Source organism: Xyrauchen texanus, chromosome 21, assembly GCF_025860055.1.
Source record: "Xyrauchen texanus isolate HMW12.3.18 chromosome 21, RBS_HiC_50CHRs, whole genome shotgun sequence".
Taxonomy (NCBI): Eukaryota; Metazoa; Chordata; class Actinopteri; order Cypriniformes; family Catostomidae; genus Xyrauchen; species Xyrauchen texanus.
In genome coordinates this window covers 31,595,673-31,623,190 of record NC_068296.1, presented here as the reverse complement: position 1 = coordinate 31,623,190, position 27,518 = coordinate 31,595,673, and the positions used below count along the sequence as shown (strand labels likewise).

Below are 27,518 nucleotides of genomic sequence, written 5' to 3'. Positions count from 1 at the left end.
AGTTCTGCTGACAGACGCGCCTTGTTGATGAGAGAGGTCAATGTAGAATGGTCAGACTGGTTCAAGCTGACAGAAAGGCTACTGTAACTCAGATAACCACTCTGTACAATTGTAGTGAACAGAATAACATTTCAGATTGCATAACACGTCGAACCTTGAGGCGGATGGGCTACAACAGCAGAAGACAATGTCAGGTTCAACTTCTGTCAGCCAAGAACAGAAAGCTGAGGCTGCAGTGGGCACAGGCTCACCAAAACTGGACAGTTGTACACTGGAAAAATTAAGCCTGGTCTGATGAATCCCTATTTCTGCTGAAACACACAGATGGTATGGTCAGAATTTGGCACCAATAGCATGAATCCATGGACCCAACCTGCCTAGTGTTAACAGTCGAGGCTGGTGGTGGTGGTGTAATGGGGTGGGGAATGGCTTGGCACACTTTGGGCCTGTTAATACCAATCAATCATCACTTGAGTGCCATAGCCTATTTGAGTATTGTTGCTGACAATGTGCATGACCACAATTTAACCATCTCCTAATGGCTGCTTCCATCATGATAATGCACCATGCCACAAAGAAAAGGTAATCTCAAACTGGTTTCGCGAACATGACAATGAGTTCACTGTTCTTCAGTACCTTTCCCAGTCACCGTATCTGAATCCATTAGAACACCTTTTGGATGTGCTAGAACGGGAGATTCATAGCATAAATGTACAGCTGACAAATCTGCAGAAATTGCCTGATGCAATCATGTCAATATGGACCAGAATCTCAAAGGAATGTTTCCAAGATCTTGTGGAATCCATGTCACAAAGAATTGAGGCTTTTTTGAGAGCAAAGGTAGACCCTAACCAGTATTAGTATAGTGTTCCTAATAAAGTTCTCAGGAAGTGTATATAAGCCACAGCTTATCATCTTATTAGTGAATCAGTATTAAACCATTATACTGTAAATACTAAATATGATGGATGCATATATATTAAAACAGGTTTGACTCAGAAAATCATCTTTCAGAAGTCATGTGAGTGTTTTTACCAATTTTAGCAATTCCTGAGAAAGACTGTTGATATTTGAACTCAACAGCTAAAACAAACCTTCCCTTCAGTGCTCCTTCAGAAGACCCACCCTTAAATTAATGCACGTGCAATAGCTCCGATCCACTTTGTTTATTATCCCATTTACAGAGCCATGGCTGTGTACAAACACAGGATTTTGTTTTCAGAGCACACACAAAACAGACAGCCAGCGGACCGTGACAAGATATTCAAGGAATTTGACAAACACTGTATTGGATTAAAATGACTTCAAATCAAATTAGATCAATCAAATCACTTTATTGTCACACTACCATGTACACAAGTGCCACAGTAGGTGAAAGTCTTGTGCGCAGTTCCAAGCAACATAGCAGTCATGACAGTGACGAGACATATACCAATTACAATAAACAACACATTTACATAACACAATTTACATATCAAATGTACACATAATTACACAATAATAATATACAATGTACAGTAAACAATACACACAATATAGAATACACATACAATACAAATTTAAAATAAGAGTATATAAAAAAATATATATACAGTAGTTGTATTGTGGACAATATATTTGACAGTCCAGTGTGAGATATAAGATTAATAAAGTGCAGTGCTGATTATTGATCGTGAGAGTGTTCAAAAGTCTGATTGTTTGGGGGAAGAAGCTGTCATGTAGTCGGCTGGAGCGGGTCCTGATGCTGCGATACCGCCTGCCTGATGGTAGCAATGAGAGCCTGGTATTGCCGTATCAGGCAGTGATGCAGCCAGTCAGGATGCTCTCTACTGTACTGGTTTAGAACCGTGTGAGGATGTGGTGGTTCATTCCAAACTTCCTCAGCCATCACAGGAAGAAGAGGCGCTTGTGAGCCTTCTTCACAACGGCCTCAGTGTGGACGGACCATGTGAGTTCCTCAGTGATGAGGACACAGAGGAACTTGAAGCTGTGCGTGTCAGCGTGTCAGAGTGTGCACCTCCTCTCTGTAGGCTGTTTCATCATTGTCAGTGATCAGACCTACCACCATCGTATTGTCAGCAAACTTAATGATGGCATTGGAGCTATGTGTTGCCACACAGTCATGTGTGTACAAGGAATACAGGAGTGGGGGGCTCCAGTGTTGAGGGTCAGTGATGAGGAGATGTTGCTGCCCATTCTAACCACCTGACATCTTCCTGACATGAAGTCCAGGATCCAGCTGCACAGTGAGCTGTTTAAGCCTAGAGCCTGGAGTTTCACATCAAGCTTGGAGGGCACTATGGTGTTGAATGCCGAGCTGCAGTCTTCAAACAGCATTCTCACATATGTGTTCCTTTTTTACAGGTGGGAGAAAGCAGCATGTATTTTAGATGCAATGGCATCATCAGTGGAGCGGTTGTTGCGGTAGGCAAACTGCAATGGGTCCAGAGGTGGGCAGCACAGAGCAGATGTGATCTCTGATTTGCCTCTCAAAGCATTTGCTGATGATGGGGGTCAGAGCAACATGACGCCAGTCATTTAAACAATTGATTTTTGATTGCTTTTGTACAGGCATGTATGGAGGACATTTTGAAGCATGTGGGGACTAGGACATCCTCCTATAACTGTACAATACATCAACAACTATGTTTAGACCCTTCAAATTTCAGACAAATGTTTGATCTTAAATGTAACTAGTGGGATTAAATTGGTAAGACAATAAATAGGGTCAATTCTGATTTCATTTTATTTCTTAGATTGACTCAAATTGTTCTTTGAACCTTAAAGTTTAGATTTGCCCCTCAACTCTTCTTGCTAATTGTAAAAATTTTGGAAATTGGGGATGCTCTCAGTAATGTTGAATCAGGGACAGAGTACAGTGTAAACAGTGTGTTTCATTTAAAACCTCTCCAGACTGTCTGCTGTGCTGCTCATCACTGTGATAAGACCTCATAATGAGAGCCTGTTGAAATATAAATGACAACGCAAGCATTATCTGATAAGAATGCTTGATTACACTCACTTACATTGACTCAAGGCACTGTCTGTGAGCACATGCGTGCGCATGCATGTGCTTGTGTATGGGACTTTCTGTGCTTCTAGATCATGTTGCTTTCCAGTGGAGAGGAAGAGCTTCCCAGACCCCTGCATTCCTCCACACCCCATCTTTTGTCATGCAGCAAGGTATTTAGAAGGTGACACCCTCCCCCCTCCTTTTCTCCCAAGTCATCCCAGTCATCTCTCAAGAATGGAAGAGAGGGCGGAATGGAGGAGGAGAGACTGAATAAGCCAAATGGGGTGCGGGCATTGAGTAAATCAGGTGAAGCAGTACTTCTGAGTGCACACAGACTTGCAGGTTTCACCGTCATGCTAAAGTCAGCAGTATTGAAGCAACTTTAAAAGCAATTACACTATACTTTAGAGTATAAAAGGAGATTTGAAGAAAGAGTGAAAGAGGGAGGCTGAGAGGTGCCTTTGATCCAAATGCAAGACGCAAACCTGCTGTGGCACGCTAGGAGAGCGGTGGAGAGAAAGAAGGCGGAGTTAATTCTCCTTCAGACACGCATGAACAAACACAGGTAGGAAAGTTCAAAGTTTGCCACTAGCAATTCACATCATCCCAAAAAATGTCCATGTTGGGTGCTGTGGTTTTTATTTAGCTGTCAAACAACCATCAAGTCTGTTCAAGCTGGACAGAAGATGAAAAAGTAAAAGAGAGAAAGAGGGAGGGAGAGAGAGAGCTGGCCTTGGCGCTGAGCAGAGGTAAAGATAAGTGTGTTCTTTCAGCCCTGTGAATGCAGGCTTTGTGTATATGGCTCCTCTTTCTTGCTCTGTATTTCTCCTTGTTGATATGACTCTCTGTCTGCTATTGTAGGATAAGGTATTGTCCCAATTTTTCTTTTATACTCTCCACTTTGTAAAATTTGCAGTGTCATTTGGGGGGTTTGTTGTAATTATAATTATCTTTGTATAAAACAGAAGTCTGCATTATGTCCCCATTTAGAGGAAGTGTTTGTGTCATGGCTATGTAAAGAAAGCAGAGTAGTATTTTACACAGACATCCTGTGTAAGCATATGAATCGCCACCTGTGAAAGCATATACATGGTAATGTTTAAAATAATGGCTTAGTCATTTATATTTTAATTAACATTAGCTCAGTAGACTTTTGTCATGTGACTTTAAGCTGGCCATTTTTATTTAAAAAAAAGGGCTTTCAGGCCAGTCTGGATTTCCTCAATATGGAGAACAGAGACTGTAATGTTAAAAATACAACAACCGTGAAATCTTTAAAAAAAAATCTAGCTTAAAACGCACTTCATGGTCATGGAAATGTATCCATTCATTTTTGAAAAACATTTAAAGTATTTTCTACAAAAATGATTTAATGATTTTAAAAATGTAATGTGGAGTAACCGTTAATTATTAAATGTTTTAAAGTATTTTCCTTGCACACTGAAGACATGAGAGCGTACACAACTTAATGATTCGTTAAAAAAAAAAAAAGTTGAAGGGAGAATAACAAAAAGAATCCCCCTTTCAGGGTAAACGCTTTTGTGTATAGAACAACTTTTTAAACCACTGTTTAAGTATCCTTCATAGAAACAGCCCAAACGTCCTTTACTAGTTCAGTTAATGGAGTAGAAAAAACATTTGAGACTGTGATCAAGCGATCTAGAGAAAACCATTTTCATGACATAACATGGATTCTTTTCAACTAATTCATCATAAAATACAATAATAAAGGGTAACAGGTGCATATTATGACAATGTGTAAGGGTCAAAGAAGTGATGCTCATGTTTGTCCAGATCTATTAAATTAAAAATACATGAAAAAAATAAAATAAATGCAGTTGACACAAACCATTTACTTGAATATACCTCTTCTATGATGTGCATACTGCATTTTCAATTCTTGAGTTTTAAGTTATATTGATAATTTTTCTGGGGTTTAATGTAAAAAATGTCATGTGTTGTCCAAGTACAGCAAAAAGTAAAAGCCTCATTAAAAGCTGAAATACCTGAAAAAAGAAATGTTGGCAGGACTAGTGCCTTTCTTTATTTCTTAAAAATAAACAAGTAAATAGCAGTGAAACGCTGAAATGCTTTTGTACACCAAATCAAAGTCATTTGGGGTAACCAACATGCAGGTAGCCATTTTGTAGTTTATGTTGACAATAAAAACCACAAAACAGCATAAAACCTTTAGACCCTCAAGACTGAGCGTGGTTTAAAAAAACATCTGATTGTCATTTTGACATTTTTATGAAACTGAACATTTTGTTCAAGTTATGTTGTGGAACCCTGTGAAACTTCTTGACATTTTTGACTAAAAAATGCATATTATTTATAAAAACATTTTTTTCGTTTAAATAATTTTTTTTTCATCAATAACGAAGTTGTTTAAACTGTCATGTATTCATGGTGCAAAGAAAGTATTAGAATACGTTTTACTTGATGGTTACTCCACATGACAATTTTAAAGTTTAATTTTTGTTTTTAATAAAATTTTATAAAGGTAACAAAACCAAATTTGCCACAAAGGTTACATTTCTAAGAACTGACACACATGTTTTAAACAAGATTTTTAAAAGATGTATCATTTTAACACCTCAACCATTTTTGTCATTAACCCATAAGCATTAGACCCCCCCCGACTTTTCATAAGCCGACCACTGACTGCTTTTCCATGCAAATCTCGCCACCACAATGCTAGGGTGTTTTTGTTTGTTGCCAGGGTGATGTTGTGCAGTTACTAAGGTGTTCAGCAGTACGTTTTCCATACAACGATGTAACTCACTGCGTAACCACCATAGTATGATGCATCATTGTAGAAATTAACTAGCTAGTCACTACTGTTTCCCAAAACTTTAGTAACTATGTCGCACATCTAGCATTTGAGCTGTCCTTAATGACGTTACTAAGGGGGTGGAGTAATAACTTCCGCAAATATTAAATTGTAATAGCTCATTTACACGTGCACCAGAAAGCTGTTTAATATGAGATAGCTTGTGCAGATGAAAGCAGTATGCACTTTGTAATGCAACATTAAAAAATTATAATTTACATTGCACTGCAATTATATGGGTTTCCCTCTACATTAGACGTTGGTGTTCCCCTGAAGCACTTGAGCACATATGCACATGCACACTCTTCAAAAACATATTAACGGTGGTTATGTGTTAACATTAACACATAAAAGCAGTATTCTCTGACAGAAACTGGGTGTGATAAAGCGCTCGTGTTTATGTGACATTTCAGAACGCACTTTCAGCAAAATCCCGGAATAAATCATCTTAAATGCATGTAAATGTGGTCAAAGAATGAAATCCAGAATGAAAGATATATATGGCAGTGTTGTAGTTGCGACCAGCTTATCCGAGTCCAAGTTCTAGTTCGAGTCAAGACCAAGACCGAAGAGGGACAGTCCGAGTCGATACTGAGACCATTAAAGGCTGAGTCTAAGGCAATTTATGAATGTATATTTCAAAGAACAATTAACTTTTGGTGCAAAAATCATATAAACCTCATTTATTATTTGCTAAGCTTATGTTGGTTAAACAATATTACCAGTTGAACACATAAAATAAATTGAATAAAATGATACAAATCATAGAGATTACAATTACGACATGTCAGTGTCAGTAAAACATTCTAATTCAAGGTTCAAAGTGCCAAAGTGGCTTGTAATGGCGATACAATCTACAAGCTTCATTCAAGTCAAGTAAACATTTCTGCTGTATAACTAAAGTGGGCCTGAAAACCAAACAATAATTTACAGTATTAAATATGACAATGTTTACACAGAAAGTGAAGATAAATATTTACATTCAATTTGTTAACAATTTCCTCAGTCGCACAACTATATTTAATTCATTGTAAGTCAAGTAAGCATTTCTGCTTACTTTTGCCTGCAAGATTTTGTCTCGGGGTACACACAGATTTTTGTTCAAATTTTTTTTTTTCAGAAACCATTAAGTTCTGATGAGATTCAGAGAAGTATTTAAAATTGTCTTTAGTATGTGTAGCATTCATGTAATTAATTGCAAAAGCATTTTTAAAAGACTCATCCGAGACATCCTTATAGACATATGTCTTATAACAAACAATGTAAAACAGACATCTTCCAAATGTAAACAAACACATCAAATTGAAGTCTGGGTGTTATATGTGTGCTATTAGGGAATAGAATTGTAACGGTTACCCTGTCTTGTCTCACTGTTGCCCTTTGTTTGTGATTTTGTCACTTTTGGTATTCCTTAGTTTTCACTTTTGTCACGCTTGTACCTCCATAGTCTTGTGTTCACTGTTCATTGTTTGCACCTGCCCTTGTTAATTTGCCTTTGGTTTCTGTTAATCACCTTGTTATCTTGTTTGAGTTCTGTTCTTTCATTGGCCCCTTTTCCCATGTTTGTGTATTTATACCCCGTGTCTTTGTTCAGTCTTCGTCGATCGTCGTTTATGTTAACCTGATGTATCTTTCCTTCCCGAGTTCCCTGTTCGTGTCTACCTTGGTCAGCTTATTCAGTTTATGTTTCATTTCCCCATCGTGGGTTGTTCCTTTGTGTTTTCCTGTTTTATTCATTTAATAAAGTTCAACTGCGTTTGGATCCGCATCTCCTCGTCTGTCTCGTTACTCAAGCGTAACAGAACGATCGACCACCCATGGATCCAGCAGTTCAACGTGCGAACTACCATCTGCTCTGTTTAAAGCAAGAGGACCGCCCTATTGAAGACCACATCCACGACTTCCTGAACCTGGCGAGTGTCTCAGACTTCCCGGACTCAGCCTTGGTGGCCTTCTTTAGGGGCAATCTGAACGCGGCGCTGAGAGAGCGGTTGCCATAGGCAACGCACGGCTGGACGCTCTGCGACTTCCTGGAGGCGACCCTACTAGTTTGTGGCTCACAGCTCACCGTGGGTGTCGTAGAGGAGGAGGACCCTACCCCTCCACCCACTGTGGAGACCCTTCAGCTGTCCGGGGCTCTTCCTGTCACGCCTGCCCCGGTCTGCAAGCCAGAGCCCACGCCTGCCCCGGTCTGCGAGCCAGAACCCACGCCTGCCCCGGTCTGCAAACCAGAGCCCACGCCAGCCCCGGTCTGCAAGCCAGGGCTCACGCATGTCACAGTGAGCGAGCCAGCAGCCACGCATGTCACAGTGAGCGAGCCAACAGCCACGCATGTCACAGTGAGCGAGCCAGCGGCCACGCATGTCACAGTGAGCGAGCCAGCAGCCACGCATGTCACAGTGAGCGAGCCAGCGGCCACGTATGTCACAGTGAGCGAACCAGCGCCTACGGCCTCTACCATCAGCAAGCCTGAGCCCTCGTCAACCACGGCCAGCGAGCCTGAACCCACGCTGACCAGGAACAGCATCCCAGCCTCCCCAGTCGCATCAGCCCGGAGGAAGAGGAGAAAGGGAGTGGTCTCTGCGCTCCAGCCTCCGCCTGCCGCAGCCCCATGCCCTAAACCCCCCTTGACTCTGCCCTCAGCGCCCGGCGAACCTAAGCCGGCACATACCATGGTAACCCAGCCAGAGCCAGTAGCCTCAGACGTCAGTGAGCCAGTGCCGTTAGCCTCAGACGTCAGTGAGCCAGTGCCGTTAGCCTCAGACATCAGTGAGCCAGTGCCGTTAGCCTCAGACATCAGTGAGCCAGCACCTGTAGCCTCGACCGTCCCAGAGCCAGCGCCTGTAGCCTCGACCGTCCCTGAGCCAGCGCCTGTAGCCCCGACCGTCCCTGAGCCAGCGCCTGTAGCCCCGACCGTCCCTGAGCCAGCGCCTGTAGCCCCGACCGTCCCAGAGCCAGTGCCTGTAGCCTCGACCGTCCCAGAGCCAGCGCCTGTAGCCTCGACCGTCCCAGCGCCTGTAGCCATGACCATCCCAGAGCCAGTGCCAGTAGCCATGACCGTCCCAGAGCCAGTGCCAGTAGCCATGACCGTCCAAGAGCCAGAGCCAGTAGCCGTGACCGTCCAAGAGCCAGTGCCTAAAGCCATGACCGTCCAGGAGCCAGTGCCAGTAGCCATGACCGTCCACGAGCCAGTGCCAGTAGCCATGACCGTCCAAGAGCCAGTGCCAGTAGCCGTGACCGTCCAAGAGCCAGTGCCTAAAGCCATGACCGTCCAGGAGCCAGTGCCAGTAGCCATGACCGTCCACGAGCCAGTGCCAGTAGCCATGACCGTCCACGAGCCAGTGCCAGTAGCCATGACCGTCCACGAGCCAGTGCCAGTAGCCATGACCGTCCAAGAGCCTGCACCAGAAGCCTCGATCATCCAAGAGCCAGCACCTCTCGAGTCTCCCAGGGCTCCTCCTCCCGAGCTTTCCAGAGCTCCGCCATCCGAGTTTCCCGAGCTTTCCAGAGCTCCGCCATCCGAGTTTCCCCGAGCTTTCCAGAGCTCCGCCATCCGAGTTTCCCGAGCTTTCCAGAGCTCCGCCTTCCGAGTTTCCCGAGCTTTCCAGAGCTCCGCCGTCCGAGTTTCCCGAGCTTTCCAGAGCTCCGCCCTCCGAGCTTCCCAGAGCTCCGCCTCTCAAGCCTCTCGGGCCTTCTAGGGCTCTGCCTCTCAAGCCTCTTGAGCCTACCAGGGCTCCGCCCCTCAAGCCCCTCGAGCCTTCCAGGGCTCCGCCTCTCAAGCCTCCCAAGCTTTCCAGAGCTCCGCCCTCCGAGCTTCCCAGAGCTCCGCCTCTCAAGCCTCTCGAGCCTACCAGGGCTCCGCCTCTCAAGCCCTCTCGAGCCTACCAGGGCTCCGCCCCTCAAGCCCCTCGAGCCTTCCAGGGCTCCGCCCCTCAAATCTCTCGAGTCTTCCAGGGCTCCGCCCCTCAAGTCTCTCGAGTCTTCCAGGGCTCCGTCTCTCAAGCCTCCCAAGCTTTCCAGAGCTCCGCCCCCTGAGCTTCCCAGAGCTCCACCTCTCAAGCCTTTCAGGGCTCCGCCCCTCAAGCCTCTCGAGCCTGCCAGGGCTCCGCCCCTCAAGCCTCTCGAGCCTGCCAGGGCTCCGCCCCTCAAGCCTCTCGAGCCTGCCAGGGCTCTGCCCCTCAAGCCTCTCGAGCCTTACAGGGCTCCGCCTCCTGAACCTCTCGAGCCTTCCAGGGCTCCGCCTCTCGAGCCTTCCAGGGCTCCGCCCCCCCCGAGCCTCCTACTGCTCCGCCCCCAGAGCCTCTCGAGCCTCCTGCAGCTCCGCCTACGGGGCCTCCTGCTGCTCCGCCCCCAGAGCCTCCTACGGCTCTGCCTCCAGAGCCTCCTATTGCTCCGCCTCTCGATCCACTCAAGCCTTTGACGGCTCCGCCCCCAGAGCCTCTTGAGCCTCCTACGGCTCCGTCTCTCGATCCACTCAAGCCTTCGACAGCTCCGCCCTCAGAGCCTCCCGAGCCTCCCACGGCTCCGCCTCTCGAACCACTCAAGCCTTTGACGGCTCCGCCCTCAGAGCCTCCCGAGCCTCCCACGGCTCCGCCTCTCGAGCCACTCAAGCCTTCGACGGCACCGCCCTCCGAGGCTCCCGAGCCTCCTACGGCTCCGCCGCTCGAGCCACTCAAGCCTTCGACGGCTCCGCCCTCAGAGCCTCCCGAGCCTCCTATGGCTCCGCCTCCCGAGCCTCCTCCGGCACCGCCTCTCAAGCCACTCAAGCCTTCGACGGCTCCACCCTCAGAGCCTCCTACGTCTCTGCCCCCAGAGACTCCAGAGTCTTCCTGGTCTCCGCTCCTAGAGCCTCCCACGGCGCCGCCTACCCCGGCTCCGCCTCCTGAGCCTCCTTCGGTTCCACCTCCTGAGCCTCCCTCAGCTCCGCCTTCTGTGCCATCACCTCCCTCGGCTCCGCCTCAGAGGTCCTCCTTGGCTCCGCCTCACGCGGCTCCGCCAGCCTCCCATGTGGCCACTCCATCTCCTAGGCCACCAAAACCGGCCTCTGTCCTGTGGTCATCTCCCAGGTCCCCTGAACCGGCCCTTGGCCCACGACCACCTCCCAGGCCACCAAAGCCGGCCTCTATCCTGTGGCCTCCTCCCGGGGCTTCTGACCCTGTTCCCGTCCTGTGGCCTCTTCCCAGGCCCCCTGACCCAGTCCCTGTCCTGTGGCTTCTCCCCAGACCTCCTGACCCAGCCCCAGTCCCGTGGCCTCTCCCCAGGCCCCCTGATCCAGTCCCTGTCCTGTGGCCTCCACCCAGGCCTCCTGACCCTGTTCCCGTCCTGAGTCCTCCCTCCTGGCCTCCTGACCCAGTCCCTGTCCAGTGGCCTCCTCCCAGGTTCCCCAAACCTGTCCTTGCCCGGTGGCCAGCTCCCAGACCATCAAAACCTGTCCCTGCCCGGTCGATACCTCCCTGGCCCCCTAACCCTCATCTCCACTTGTGCCCCCGTGGACTGTCTCACCTTCATTCGTGCCCTCGTGGACTGTCTCATTTCCCCCCCGGACTTCCTATCTGCCCCTGGCACCTCCCGGACCTGCCTGTCTTGCCCTCTGTGCCACCGGACTTCCTGCCAGCCCAGTGTGCCCCCCTGGTCTGCCTGTCTGCCCATGTGCCCACTTGTACTGTCTGTTTGGCCCTGGTGCCCTCATGTTGTTCTTGTGGATTTTTGTCTTTTGTTGTTTGTTGTCAAGGATCGTCTGGTATCCGATCCTTGAAGGGGGGGGGGCTATGTAACGGTTACCCTGTCTTGTCTCACTGTTGCCCTTTGTTTGTGATTTTGTCACTTTTGGTATTCCTTAGTTTTCACTTTTGTCACGCTTGTACCTCCATAGTCTTGTGTTCACTGTTCATTGTTTGCACCTGCCCTTGTTAATTTGCCTTTGGTTTCTGTTAATCACCTTGTTATCTTGTTTGAGTTCTGTTCTTTCATTGGCCCCTTTTCCCATGTTTGTGTATTTATACTCCGTGTCTTTGTTCAGTCTTCGTCGATCGTCGTTTATGTTAACCTGATGTATCTTTCCTTCCTGAGTTCCCTGTTCGTGTCTACCTTGGTCAGCTTATTCAGTTTATGTTTCATTTCCCCATCGTGGGTTGTTCCTTTGTGTTTTTCCTGTTTTATTCATTTAATAAAGTTCAACTGCGTTTGGATCCGCATCTCCTCGTCTGTCTCGTTACTCAAGCGTAACAAGAATATAACACAGTTGTCTCGAGTCATGTTTTTAACAGATGATGTTCTTTTTTAACTTGACAAAAGAACATAAAACATTTGTGACACTCCTGCAAGAGACGTCAAAAACACAGCAATACGTAATGCAATGGTCAAAGACATCCGTTTAGCATGTTTACATAGAAAAAAGTATGGATGGATGCAACAAAGCATTTGGTGTGAACAACCCCTTATTAACAAGACACCATTTGTTTTCTGTTTTCTAAAATATCCCAATGCTGTTTTAATAAGTGAGAAACTACTGCAAATTATTCAGTTAGATACCAGTCCAAACTAATCTGACTAAATAGCCAATCAATTCAGACCTTTTTGCTAACCTGCTTGACAAATTCACTGAAAAGAACCAACTCAGCAAAATTATGTATGCGGGATTAAATGTGGGACAAATGTGAAGATCTCTGATATTGTCACTCAAAAAGTTTGTCAAATAAGTCAAAGCTTTCATTTATATTGTATTGTATTTATGTATATTTTTAGAAAAGGGACTCGACTGGAATCGGGGTTAAGTCCGAGCGCATACTTGTTGAAGTTCGAGTCAAGACCGAATTGACCACGACCATTAAAATATCTGAGTCTGGTTTCGATTACTACAACACCACAGGCAAAGAGCTGTAGTTTGCGAATGTTCATTGGAACTGTTTCGAGAAACACCATATGATTGATCTATGGTGGTATTGTTGGAACTTGCGACCATAGTTGGCTAACGATGCTTTCGGGAAACACACCCCTAGATGGTTTTTAGCACATTGCCGTGTAGTTGCCAGGGTGTTCTGGGTGATTGCTAGGGTGTTGCTTTGTGGCTGCTATGTGGTTTAAAGGTCATTGTTTACTGTCCAAAGTCAAGAAAGTCCATCCACAAGACTCTTAAGATATTCCAGTCCCCAGAATGGCTGAAGTTCCCACTTTCAATGTAAGTCTATAAGGGATTTATTAATTTTTTCCAGCTTTATTTTCTGCCAGGTAAATTGCAAGTTCAATAAAAAAAACAACATTCCTCAACAAACCACATGATTCGATGTAGCATTCGTGTCCAAAGAACAAACAGCACAGGATGACTTGTTGACCTCAGAGTCAATGTCAGCTTTTGAGGAAAGAAGGCTGCCAAGGTAGGGGAAGTGGTCCACGTTTTCAAGAGTGGTGTTGTCCAATTTTATGGTCTTTTGCCTTGAACCTGTTAAGGTTGAAGGGATTGCTATCAGTTCTTTACAGGATTGGAATCCCCTGTGGAAGTTCTTCACCAATGAGGTGGAGTATAGCAGCAATGAAGATGGCAAACAGGATGGGTGCGATGATGCATCCCTGTTTGATCCCCATTTCCACAGTGAAAGGCTAGGACTCAGACCTGCTGTTGCTGAGCACTGTGACTGACATGCCATCATGTAGAAGCCTCAGTATTCTAATGTACTTGTCATGACAGCTGTACATTGATAGTATTCTCCACAGAACCCGGCGGTCTACCATGTCAAAAGCCTTTGTCATGTCTATGAATGTACAAAGGCTGCCTTTGTTCACAGCATTTTTCCTGTAGTTGGCGGGCTGTGAATATCATGTCTATTGTACCTCTGTGATTCTGGTAGTACTTCCTCAGAGCAGTCAGTTTGCGAGGAAATGAGCAAGGTCTTTGCCCTTTGTTGACAGGAGAAAGATGCTCCTGTAATTTCCACATTAAGCCTTGTCCCCTTCTTGAATATGGTCACTATTAGAACGTCTTTGAGCTCTGAGGGAAATTCTTATTTTTCCTAGACATTGATGAGTAGGGAATGGATGTGGTACAGGAGCTCTGATCCACCTTCCTTTAAGATCTCAACTGGGATCCCATCTGAACTTAGACTGGTGGCCTTGTTGTTCTTAAGGCTCCTGATGGCATCTTGAACCTCTGTTATAGTTGGAGGTTCCCCCATGTCACCACCCTTTTGGCCTTGCAGGTTACATCATTTTGCCAGGCACGAAAGGCTTTCCTTTTCTTGGAGATGAGTTGTTCTATCTCTGTGTCATTCTCATCAAACCAGTCCAGTTTTCTGGACTTGTACCCAAGAATGGTTTTGCAGGTTGTGATGTGATTTGAGCAGGCTCCAGTGCTCTTCAATGTCATCAGGGTATTCCTTTTGGAGGCTTTCCCCAAGAGAGGCCTGAATTCACTGCTGTATGGCAGTTTCATCCAGGCTTTCAAGGTTCAGTATTGGTCAGATCTGCTTCTTTTGAACTCTCCTCTTCCTTTAATGATATGTCCAGCAGACATCTGCATCGATCATGGCCCTTGTGATGTTCACGTCACGGTGGTCACTGGCTTGTACAATGACATAGTCAATGAGATGCCACTGTTTGGAGCGGGGGTGTCTCCAAGATGCCTTAAGTTTGTTAGTGATGATGAGGTCATACTGAGCACACTTGCTGAGAAGCTTAACTCCATTTGATGTTGCCGATGCCTTCCTTTCCTATAGTGCCCTTCCAGAGGTGTTAGTCCTGGCCAACCCTGGCATTATAATAACCCAAGAATAATCTTATCCTCCCTGGGGATTCTTGACAGTGTCTCATATAAGCAGGTGTAGAAGGTCTCTTTTACTTCCTCTTCAGGGTCTAAAGTAGGGGCATAGGCACACACAACTGTTGCTATCTGGTTGTTGGCAAGCACCAAATGGATGGTCATGAGATGCTCACTGATCCCCACAGGAAGTTCAAAGAGGTGGCTCATGAGCTGGTTTCTAATGGCAAATCCAACACCATGGATACTGGGCTCATCAGCAGCTTTTCCTTTTGAGAAGAAAGTGTATAGGCACAGATGTATAGGCTGCATAGTTGTGGTCACAATGAACTACTCTGTGGAAACAAAATTAACTGAACTCAAAGCACCTCTTGAGCTGAGATGTTTGAGGTAATTTGCAAAAAAAAAAAAAGAAAAAAGACAGAAAACAGAAACAAAGAAAGAGTGAGAACCTTTTAGTTGGCCAACAACTAAACATTTTAAGCATGCTAGGTGCCTCCAAATCCAAAAAGGAATAATACAATTTTATGCATTGCCATGTCAATGTCATGCCAATATTTAAGAGAGCAAATATCCCTTGATAATTTTACACCAGCAGTGTCTTGACATTAAGCAGTTCATGTAAACATAAAATGGCTATTTCAAAGTCTGTGAAAAGTTCCATACTTCCTGCTGCCAGTTGGTGGTACTATGACTGTGACCCATAATAGCCACATCAATGTGACCAGCCTCAATTACCAAACATACAGGCAGAATTTTCATAAAAATCACAATGCACACAGAAGATAGAATGCACTTCCTGTTTCCCATTTATCATCATAAATGAATTGCTTCACCATGATGACACCGTTCAAAATATAAAAAATCTGTTCACCATTTAGTATCTACAAAATGTTGGCATGATGTTGCACAAATTTAAATCCCCTAGGAGGAGCATTTAAAATATTGTATTTTCTGAAAATCCAAAATGACCGACTTCCTGTTGGGCGAGCTAATGACTGTAAGATGATAGTTGTTCAGCTTGATGAGAACAATATATGTAGCAAGATTGGTGACTGTAGTTTAAAAATGGGGGTGCTACAGAGGAAGTCTTGCTGCCTAGCCCTAATGCCCAACAACTCTAATGTGTGTGCAGAATTTCATGAAATTGTAAGCATGCCAAGTGCCTCAAAAACACCCAAATATGGGAAGAAAGGAATAATAAGAATGATTGTGTTGTCATGGCAACAGTATTTAAGATATTTTATTAGAAGAACAATAGGGTCTCCACACGATCAGTGCTTGAGCCCTAATAATCCTTTGAAGAACAATAGGGTCTCCGCATTTTCAGTGCTTGGGCCATAATAATAATACAAGTATGACATATCACCAGCACAAATTTCAAGATACAACATTTTAGAAAAATTCAAAATTGGTGATAGGTAATTTATTTGAAAATAAATAATAAAGTCACAATTTAAAAAAGTACAATTGAAGAAAAGGAGATAATATGTCTGTTATGCATTATTAAAATAACTGGAAAAAAATGAAAAAATTAAGTTTCAAACAGTTTTTCCCATTTTTCCATTTGTATTGTATGGTCTGAAACTGAACTGTAAAGCGGACGTCCGTGCTTAAAAAAAGGCCATATTGCTTTTTTATTATGACTTTGCCCAAGTCCACTAATAATGTTAGTAAAAGTTTTTTGCACCAAAAAATGTATTTCTTCATGATAATTTTCCACCCCCTCTCTGCATTAAAATGTAGCCAGGATGTTTTGGCTGTACCTTTATGACTTGTATATGTAAATGATCACTGTTATGAATGGCCAGCCTCAGTATACCAGCCTAGTCATTTATCAGGACGAATCATATATTAATGCGCTCATGGTTTTGACATTATAACCATTATAGTCACAATGTGACAACGCTAGATTGCTCACATTAATCAACAAACCTTTAGTATAGTTTTGGTGAACTATGACAGTTATAATGTCATAACCATGAGAACATTAACATATGTCTGCACAAATTTACATATCGATGCATATTTAGCAACTTAGCGCACTTCCAGTGTAGAATGTGTTACCCCCCTCCATGTTTTAAATAGATACACATTGTTCATTTCACTGCATAAATGTTAATAAACTTTATTTTGTGAAATAAGAGTTGATTATAAAATAGCAATAAAAGTGACTTGTGGGCCACCAATTTATTCCCAGATATCTTGAGGGAGCCGTATGGATTCATACATTTTGAAGCATTTTCTCTGTGCCTTCAGCAACACAAACCTTAAGCTTAAATCTTTTTAAAGTGCTAGTTGTCTTATGGTTGGCAGTTTTCTATCTATTTCTCCATCTCTATCTGTATCTCTATCTCACGCTCACGCACAGATGTATGATTGAGGCTTTGAGGTTTTTTGAGGCCTATAAGACGCTGAATGATAGAAGCTGATTTGGTTTCCTTACTGGGAAGAGAGAAAGATTAGCCGGGATTTAGGCCTCAAAGGGACAACTATAGCATGTCAGGAGATATTAAGTGGAAAGAGAGGGATTGGGTAAGGGAGGGAGAGTGCAGTGTTTTTGAAGATTATCCCCCCAATGCACCTAGTATAAGATGCAGGACAGACTCACACACAGAGACTTTATGAGTGATATCCCATGATTCCTTGCTGCAAAGTCACAGGAGAAAAGTTCTTAATGTCTGTCAGTTCTCCTCCAGTGGCTTAAGGTTGGAACGAGACATTTCAAACCTGTGTGGCTCACTCTTCAAACCTTTGAAGATCACACATGCCGAGATATTTTCTGTAGTTAGTTTGAGACGATAATGATCAGACAGTTGGTTAGTAATTGTGTGATGTTGTTGGTGTTTTATTAATCTGGCATCCAAAAGATCTGTGTGTTTGTGCTCATAGAGAGGAAGAAATTCAAATAATTTACTTCTTTTGGTCCAATATAAGTTGAAACTCCATTTTAAACCTTCAAAGAACCTCACAAATGTCTGATTTGGAACATTCAACATAGGAAGAAACTCTCTTAATGATCACTCGTGCACCCAAATAATGCTCCTTGTATGAAGCACACAGCAAACTTAGCATGTTGCTAAGCTAATGACACAATCCTCTAATAAGTAGCTACAAAAATACGTAGCACACATAAATATCGTGTAGAATACTCAAAATATGGGTAATTTTATATTAGATTGAGCTATATTTTAGCCATCTTTTTGGCTAAAGTATCACTATGAATGTTCAGACACATGCAATGCTGCATTAGATTTGGGTTCTGCATTTATAGGAGCATTCAAATACGAGACGCACACTGTCATGTCAACAGACTACATGACAAACATTGACGAATGTGAAATCCACATGAGATCAGTAAAAGGATGATGATTTACAATAAATACTGTACATGCAGAAAATAATGTGTAATTTGTCATGTTTTCTGTCTGGATTTATGGTGCTAATGCTACTGCTCACATGCTTAAAGTGGCCATATGCACCAGTTATATTGAATTTTATGAATGGAATCAACATAAGATCATGAAAAAGAGCTTTTATACTTATACAATTAAACTTATTTTTTAAAGAAGTGCATTGATATCTGCCAAGTTAATAAATGTAAATGTATTACTGCAAAAATATGTGTATAAAAGGGTGGAAACTGTTCTGATCTCAACTGAGAAAAGAAAAATATGTTGGTGGACTAATGTCGTTAAGGAGGTTTTTAACAGCCGGTACAAACTTTTCCTGATGGTTTGTGCTGACAAGCTGTTTTGAACCACCGCAACACCATTAAATGCACTTTCATTTTGTTTAGATTTTTTCTAAACGTTGTCAACCCCATTTTTTCTTCGATTTAGCTAGAATTCACTTAGCTTGTTGCAATGCATTCAGAAATTGCCTTATGCATGAAGTATACATTTGAAGCATACTTAGATTTAGCCAAAACAAAGTATGATTTTTTGTCTGTGATGCCTTAAATGACTGACTCAGTGATCAGAGCAACACTAGATGGGACAGACATCCAACAGAAGCCCTACACACAGAATTCTGTAAATTAATGTTGAAATTACAAAGGAAAACACCCAATAATGCATGCAGGGCAGAATTAGGACGATTCCCATTGATCATTAACATACAAAAAAGATCTCTAAATTTTTGGATGCATTTAAAATCAAGTCCCACAGAGTCGCTTCATTATAAAGCGCTACAAACCCAAGAACTGAACCCTGAAAACAGTCCCCTCAGTCAGCTGGTTCTGAGACTCACTAACCCGGTTAACAGTACTAACAGTAACCAGCCTCAGACCAGCACTGCTTTACAACCAAACATCAGAATAAATCAGATCATCAAACAATCTCAAATCACCTATCTGGAACATTGGGTTCAAGAAACTAAAACACAAAGCAAATTACAATTCTATCGGACTCTAAAATCTAAGTATGAATTGGAAGAGTATCTCCTGACTGTCAGAGATACAAAGCAGAGACAGATCCTGAGCAAGTACAGGCTGAGTGAGCACAGTCTCGCCATCGAGAGAGGCAGACACAGAAAAACATGGTTACCCAGAGAAGAAAGGGTGTGTGCTCACTGTACGACAGGTGAGGTTGAGACAGAGGTGCACTTTCTCCTTCACTGCCCAAAATTTTAAATACAAGGGACATTTATATGGATAAATTAACACACAGCATAGACAAATTTATAACAATGACAGAACAAGAACAAATGAACATAATACTTGGAGAGGGACACACAGCAGCACTGGCTGCAAGATACGTTTTAACGTGTCACAGCCTGAGAGACAGTGTGTGAATCTGTGTTGTGTTTTACCCCCGTGTGTCACCCCAATGTTCACCACAGTGACCCTCAGTTTATGTGTGTATATTCATTTATGTGTAAGTATATGTCAGTTCTCTTCAGTTATTTAAACACTGTGGTCTTCAGCAGTTCTGAACCTGTTTTATATTTATTTTTATTATTTATTTTTATATGTGTTAAATTTGTTAAACTAAATGTATAGATTAAGATGTAGTTCTGCTTTGGCAATATTGTATTGTTTACATTCATGCCAATAAAGCCCCTTTGAATTGAATTGAATTGAATTGAATTGAATTGAATTGACTGCCTAGTTAGGCATACTAGGCAACTTAAAAGGGTTTGGAATATAGATTAAGTCTGAAAGGAAGATTAAAGGAAAGGACTTTAGTGCATCGTCATTGAGGGTCATTTGCAGTTTCAGTTTTGATCTGGGAAGTCTTAAGTGTGAGTGGAGTTTTCTAGTCAGAAACTAGAAATGTATAACTGTCCGTAAAAATACGGTGTGTGGATGTACAGACGTGCTTTGAAGTGATTGTGCTTTATTCAGAGATACCTTGTCCCTGATTATATTCACAGTTACAAAGTCCTTCATTTAAAAAGGCTATGCCATTTTACTTCTGCTTCCTCTCCACAAAGATTACACAAAGATACAGTGGAGCCCTGGTCTTATCCACCTGTGCTTCATTGCACTAATGGAACATAAGCATGACAAAGCTGCAGATGAATATGTTAAATGTCCCTCTAAGTAAGTAGTCATGTAGTAGACATTTTAATTTTAAATGGCTTACAGTATTGCCAGAAAAACTCCCCTGGAGCTATGGGATGAATGTAGTATCAAAATGATTCACAAATGCGTAAACACTTATCCATCAATTCGATAAATTTCATGCATGTTACTATCCACACGCAAATGCCTTTCAACCTGTCTCTGTGAAATTCCAAATTAAATAAAAGTGCAGTGATTTGTACAAATAGAGACATATTTGTGAATACAACTGTTCCCTTTTCTATAAATGTAACACAATTTGTGTGTTTACCCAAAGGAATACGTTCCAAATTAAACACAAAATGGCCTTGTGAAGCACTGAACGTGCATTTGTAGATCAAGAACGTTTTTGCGTCTATTCTGTTTTATTTATTTCAATTTTGAAACTTTTGTTTAGCTGTTTGTATCATGGCCGACCCACACACAAACAACTAACAATGAACAAGTCCATAAGTGTGGGCACATCTACCCACCAATTTGGGAAAAATTTACAAATACGTTTTATTAGTCTTATACAAATGTCTTTTTACTTGTGTCTGTGTAATTTATTATTTAATGAATGTGCACCTATTTGTACAAATACAAACATATTTGTGAATATAAATGTTCTCTTTTGTACAAATAAATCACAGTTTGTGGATGCAACCAAATGGTGATTTTCCAAATGAAACACAAAATGGTCTTGTGAAGTATGGAATGTGGATTTTGGATGAAGTGACACGTGGATACATTGACGTCTTTTTGTGTGTTTTCTGTTTCATTCATTAGCATTTTGAGACTTCCTTTCTGCTGATTTTGCATTGCATTATCCATATGTAATTTTTTGTAATATTAGCTGCTACTACTAGATTGTGGTCTCATTTTACAGATGTGCCATCAGGCAGGGCATGGTTTATCCACAAGGTCACTCAGCATGCGCAGTTTACAAGCGCCATTTCAAACAAACAGCGTCTGAGATCAGCAGAATGAATCAAAGGTTTTTCTAAATTTTTCTCATATAAAACCAAGGATAATGTCCTGTCACACTGTAAAAGGCGAAGAAAGCAGTGTAAGTCCTGGTGACAATATGTTTGTGTTACATGTCAGAAGCTTTCTAGTTTCTATATTTCTAAGAGGATTCCAACACCTGGCTCACCGGGTCTTCATTCCGGGTCAGCTTTAAAGTCTGCTACTTCAAACTTAACCAAGTTTCTAAACTGAAATTCCTGTCTACACAATGGTAAATATCTGTTTGTGTAGTCAAAGCATGAGTACAATTCTTATTGTTGTAGTATCCAATAGGGCTGGGTGGAATGGCCACATATACTGTGGTGATGGAATAAAGTGTCAGTCGGTAGAAATGTTTCTATATTGTGGCATGCAATGCTATGCTTGGCTGAAGGTGAGGCTGATAGTTAGAGAGACAAACAAACAAACATGGAGATAGATGAACAAACTGAATGCAGGACAACTCTGAAACAAGTCAAATGCTTATTTTTGCATTAAATGGTGCAGTCTCACGTTATTGGACGAGAGCCTTGTTTATGACACGCATGTAAACAGCGCGCCTCAGCTGCTTTTAATTACCACTGACACCTTCAAGCTTTCCTATTGACTGTTCTCCTGCAAGCACAGAGAGAGAAGCGATCCCAATTACATCACAAGTTAATAAATAACACATTTGTCAACAGTGCATTTATATCAAGTACACTATATAGTTACCAAAACGGTTTCCAGTATCTAATGGAAGACAAAATCCAAAACAAAACAGTGATTGAGGGCTTTGCTTCAGAATCAAAGCAAATGCTTATATTCAAATTGAAAAGCCTATTTGTGCTTGTATTGAAAATTGATGCAGAGTAGATAAAACAGATCAAATATTATTTTAAATATTTATTTATTGTTTTTCATTGTAATGGACATGACAAGTCTTCCAATAGGCTACATTGGGCACAATTTTAAATAAAAAAAGGAAATTATAATTTTTTCATAAGTTTTTGAATCAACTACACATCAAAATGTGTAGTCTATATTCCATATCATACATATCATTATTGACCAAAAATTTTAATACTATTGCCATATACTATATTTCCCACTCCTATCACGTTGTTATATAACCTTTTTTTCCCTGGAAAACATATTATATTGTGATATACAGCTCTGGATAAAATTAAGAGACCACTGCAAAATTATCAGTTTCTCAGCATTTACTATTTACAGGTATGTGTTTGAGTAAACTGAACATTTTTGTTTTATTCTATGAATTACTGACCACATTTCTCCCAAATTCCAAATAAAAATATTGTCATTTAGATTATTTAATTGCAGAAAATGACAACTGGTCAAAATACCAAAAAAGATGTAGTGTTTTCAGCCCTCGAATAATGCAATCAAAACAAGTTCATATTAATTTTTAAACAATAAAATACTAATGTTTTAACATAAGAAGAGTTCAGAAATCAATATTTGGTGGAATAACCAAATTCCACTCATTGCTCTCATCCAATAACATGAGACCGCACCTTTTAGTGCAAAAATATATTCCTCCTGCATTTGACTTGTTTCTGAGTCATCCTGAATTCAGTTTGTTCGTCTCTTTCACTATCAGTCTGTGGAGGTGAGTGTGTGGTCGAGCGCCCGTATGGGGAGGGAGGTGGGTAGACTGCATGTCTGTTTCATAGAGTGTTTACGGTGAAAGCAAGATCCTGTGTGTTTATGCTAAAAAGCAGTATTTTGGTTCCGTTTAATTTGAAAAGCGAGTTCTGTTTTGTTTGTAATAAATGTGACTCACGTTGCCCGTGGAAACTGGCTCCCGCATCCTTCTTTATCTGCTCCAAACACGAACTTTGCCACACAGTCTCACCTTCAGCCAATGGAGTGTTGCATGCACAGATATTTGCAAACCACGATATTGAAACATTTCTACTGATTGACACATTATTCCATCACCATGATATACAGGATACCACCATTCTGCCCAGCCCTATGGGATACTACAACATTAAGGATTGTAATCATGCTATGACTACACAAATAGATATTTCCCATTGTATATTCACAAATATGTCTCTATTTGTACAAATAGGTGCACATTCATTTAATAAAAAATTACAGAGACACAAGTAAAAAGACATTTGTGTAAGGCTAATAACATGCATTTGTGAATTGTTCCCAAATTGGTGGGTAGATGTGCTCACACCTATGGATGATTTTAGGACTTATTCATTGTTAGTTGTTTGTTTGTGGGTCGGCCATGGTAAAAACAACTAAACCAAAGTCTCAATATTCTAATAAATAGAACAGAATAGAAAATTCTAGTAAAATTCTAGTAATAATAGTGCGCTTGTCTTTCAAGAGTTTAACGTAAAAAGCAGAGCAGTCCAGTCCAAAATTAAGACATATGAAAAGTATTGCCTTCATGACTGTTACACTGAGCCGAGATTTATCAGGTGTCCATGCTGCGTTCATTAATGAGAGCAAACGCTCCACAGATGCAGATGTCCCAGGCAGGCATAAAACAAATTCTACGACCTTGGCTATTACTCTGAAGTTGATGGTCGTGCTCTCCAGCTCACGAAAAACATCTGTCCATATCTCAGATATGGCCATCTTGTTCATGTTCCACTCAGTCATGTGACGAGTGACAATATTTTTCATGCAAGACCACTCAAGAGCGTGGTTTCGTCAATCAAACTGAGAGCAGATATTTTGGAGTAGAAGTGTTCGATGCTGCTCTGGATGCTTTTCCACTCTGGGATGTCTTTCAGTAAGGCCCTCTCAAGTTTTTCTGTGTTCTCCAATGAGCGGCTCCAATTTTGGAGGTAATCCACCGATGCTAAATAAAAGTTTCTGACAGCACAAAAGAAATCATCCAGCATGTCACCTGCTTCAACCAGGGCATCCAACTGCTTTTTAATGAGAGAGGGTGTGAATGATTCCTACAGCCTGTCCTGCAAGACTTATCTCAGGTCATGAATGTGCAAAGCTATGACCGTGCACAACAGAATGATAAACACTTAGTGTGGCACAATTACTTTTAGCAGCATCCACATGCTTTTTTGTATGAACATGCTGCACGATGAGCCTCCATGAGGAATGGAAAAGCAAGCTACACAAATCTCACACCTCACTTTACTAGGCTCTGTCTGTTTTTCCTTTTTTAGAAATGTAAACTCTTTTTGAAGATCCTCATTAAATGTACATGCACACTTTACATTTTTCCAGCAGCAATTTCATCTGTGTGCTCTTTTAAACTGACTCTTCAATTAGTTCACTAACTGGATGTCTATTGATAGGGGATTGTGATTGGATAGATTAATCCAGTCATGTACTTCAAATAACATGGTGTGATGTTATTGGTGTTACAAGACGTATCCTTGGCTACCTTTGATTAGAATACTCACGTGACTGAGAAAGCCTCATAGGTGAGAGAGACATTTTAGGAGAGAGGAAATGCGGGACAAAACACGATTTTTCCATATTAAGTCGGGACACTAGAAAAGGTGCTTGCATGCAGGACTGTCCTAGGAAAAATGGGACGTCTGGCCACCCTACAGATAAGTGGAATCGGCCTCATAGCTGCACAATGTTTTCTGTTGAAGTCTTGTGGAAATCAACACACTTGTCTTTTAAAAACATAATTTTATTATCTTGATAGTCCCTGTAATAAGTGCACTGTAAGTCGCTTTGGATAAAAGCGTCTGCCAAATGCATAAATATAAATATAAATATGTTTTACTTTCTGTTAAGAGATTTTCAAACATGTAGTTAACCATAAGCACCAGCCATTAAAAACATTATCCTACTAAAGGTTTGCGAAAAGACATTGTGTTTAGGTAAGTATGCAATTATGTTCAAATATTTAAATTATTCATAATTAAATCCAGATTTGTTTTTTTTAATGTCTGATGATTAAATGGAAAAAATGTAGGAACAAACACTTGAGTATTCATTACTAAGTGACAAGTAATGCCTCTGTGTTTTTATGTATATAATGTGTTTTCACTTTATAATAATGGTCCAGATACCCTTTAACTCCCAAGGAAGGAAACAGTAAGATCTCATTAATAAATAATGTGTTACCATGACCTTCACTTTAAAATAATTGTCCAGATCATTAGTAATTCCTTTATATTTATGTGATAACACTTGACTTATTACTTATTACTTATTATTATGGGTCACCAAAATTATTAAAAAAGACCTCCAGCAATATCTAACATGCCAAAGTTAATAATTTGTAATGAACAGAAGAGATATCCCAAGGAATACACAGGTTGGGCACATACATCCCTATATTTATGTAGAGTAAGCTGACTATGATACTGTATCAGACACCATTGCATTGATTTAGAGAGCTATACGTTCATAAATTCCATACGTGAGGCATATGTTTCTTTGAAGGTGCATTGATCTTAAAACATAATCATTCACATTTTAGACACGTTAATCTTTTTATTAGTAATTCATTAGTAGTTATTTTAAATTAGCCATTGTTAGGTAATAATTCTCAATGAGGCAAATCAAATTCAGTAATTATTGATTACCTAACAGTGACCTCAGTCATCTGTTCACTATTACTTACTGATTAGTTAATCGTGTTTCCATATTAGTTCATTGCAGTAACTAGTGGTAATGTAGTACTACTCATTTGTCATTTCCTGCATAATTACCTGTTAATGACAGACTATTTTTATAAATAGCTTCCAATATATTATATCCAAAAAAAATGCTTCATTAATTAGATGTTGTGTAGAGGCATGTAAGCTATTATAAGGTGTCTATTGTGTCCTCTTATACATTTATGAAACATTCATATAGGTTGATGAGTGGAATTTGCAGATTAGAGGGAGTATGGACTGTTAATTCACCCCGATCAATAATGGAGTGCACTAAAAGGAGCTCACTGGTTTAATGTGTAAAGCCCGACAGCAGATGAAATGAGTGTGTAGGCTATAAAGGCTACTGGGGGCTCAGTGTTATGTGTAGTATTTCACTCCCCCATCCACCCAACCTCCGTATTTCTGTTTTACTAGTGCACCTGTCCCTGTAGAACAGGACAGTGAGGTCTCGCTGCTTGTTTGACTAAAACTTATGAAAGTTGCCCAGCTAGACTGCCTTGACCCTGCCGTCTCCTTCTTTCTCACTTGCTTTGTTTGCTATTTTACTTCACTCTCTTTTAATGGATGCTTTGGGTGGAGACCTATCACCCCTTAAAAGCCCTGCATCATAAAATCCCTCCACAAAGTGACCTAATAAAAGGCACCTTAAACAGAAGCTACAAACTGCATGCATTTCCTGTTTGGAAAGATTAACCGGGCAAATACAGTGGTATTTCAATGTTTAAAGTGTCATCATTTACATTTATTTTAGGGTTACTATCCCTTTAAAGACCTCAAGAGAATTTGAGAATACTTTTCTTCCCTGTGTCATCTTTAAGGTCATCTAAATGCTTTTAGCAGAAATTTGCACTCATCAGGCAAATTCACAGGGTTTTTAGGATGAGATATTTAACCATTTCAATCTGCCAGAGAGCAAGAAAAGGCAGATTTTGTAATATAAGACACAAAAGTGAGAGCAAAAGCCCAGTGTGACCTCATCTCAGGAGCATTTCAGCTGCTTTACTCCCACACACAGTACACTGTAAAAAAAACATGCAGCTGTGGTTGCCAGAATAATTATGTAAAAATACAGTAAAATGTTACTGAAAAAAACGTTACTGAACAACCTGCAAATTTTACAGTTTAAAAAGTTTGTAACTGTATATTTTATGGTTCAATTGTTTATATTATTAAGTGATAAAATTAATAAATAAACCTTCTGAAACTTTATAATGTACAGAAGGGCACATGATGACATAAAGTTAATCAATAGTGGCCATTCAGGGAGTACTAACCAATAAACATGTAGAGACAGTGCTCAGTGTCAGTCACACAAACACTAAACACCATCAGGGTAACACATGTGAGATTAAAATAATGTAAAAGTACATTGCATCTAAAACAGAACATCACAATGTACGTAACTGATATTAAAAATAAGAAGAAACATAACTATTCCCATAAAATGTTATGAAATATGTTGGATCATGCAGGGAATTGTGGGAACATCCGATAATTTTATTTACTGTAATTTTAACAATAATTTACTGTAAAAAGTACATGTACTCTCTTGTTAAACATAACATACATTTTAACCATTAATTATATGGGAAAATCATACTTTTTACATCTAAATGTTTTTTTTTTTTTTTGTACAACATTATGTATTGTCTTTTTAATATAAAAAACAATTTTTACTTATATTTTACGGTAACTAATTAACAAATTTACGTTTTTACTGTAGCATTTTTACAGTCTTTTACCTTTACAACTAT

General features: G+C 41.2%; 1 protein-coding gene across 4 annotated transcripts in view; it reads left to right on the top strand.

Annotated features, from left to right (window-relative positions):
- The window catches only part of LOC127661409 (xylosyl- and glucuronyltransferase LARGE2s-like), a 113,556-nt gene that overhangs the window by 56,969 nt on the left and 29,069 nt on the right, over positions 1 to 27,518 (top strand). Inside the window, exon 1 of one of the 4 annotated variants that reach the window (XM_052152099.1) lies at positions 3,450 to 3,578. The exons of 2 other annotated variants lie outside the window; for them this stretch is intronic. The gene's annotated coding sequence lies outside the window, so the exon portion shown is untranslated. Of the gene's footprint in view, positions 1 to 3,449; positions 3,579 to 3,613; positions 3,763 to 27,518 lie in introns of those variants that run through there. One more of the 4 variants, XM_052152098.1, reaches the window with a different exon arrangement.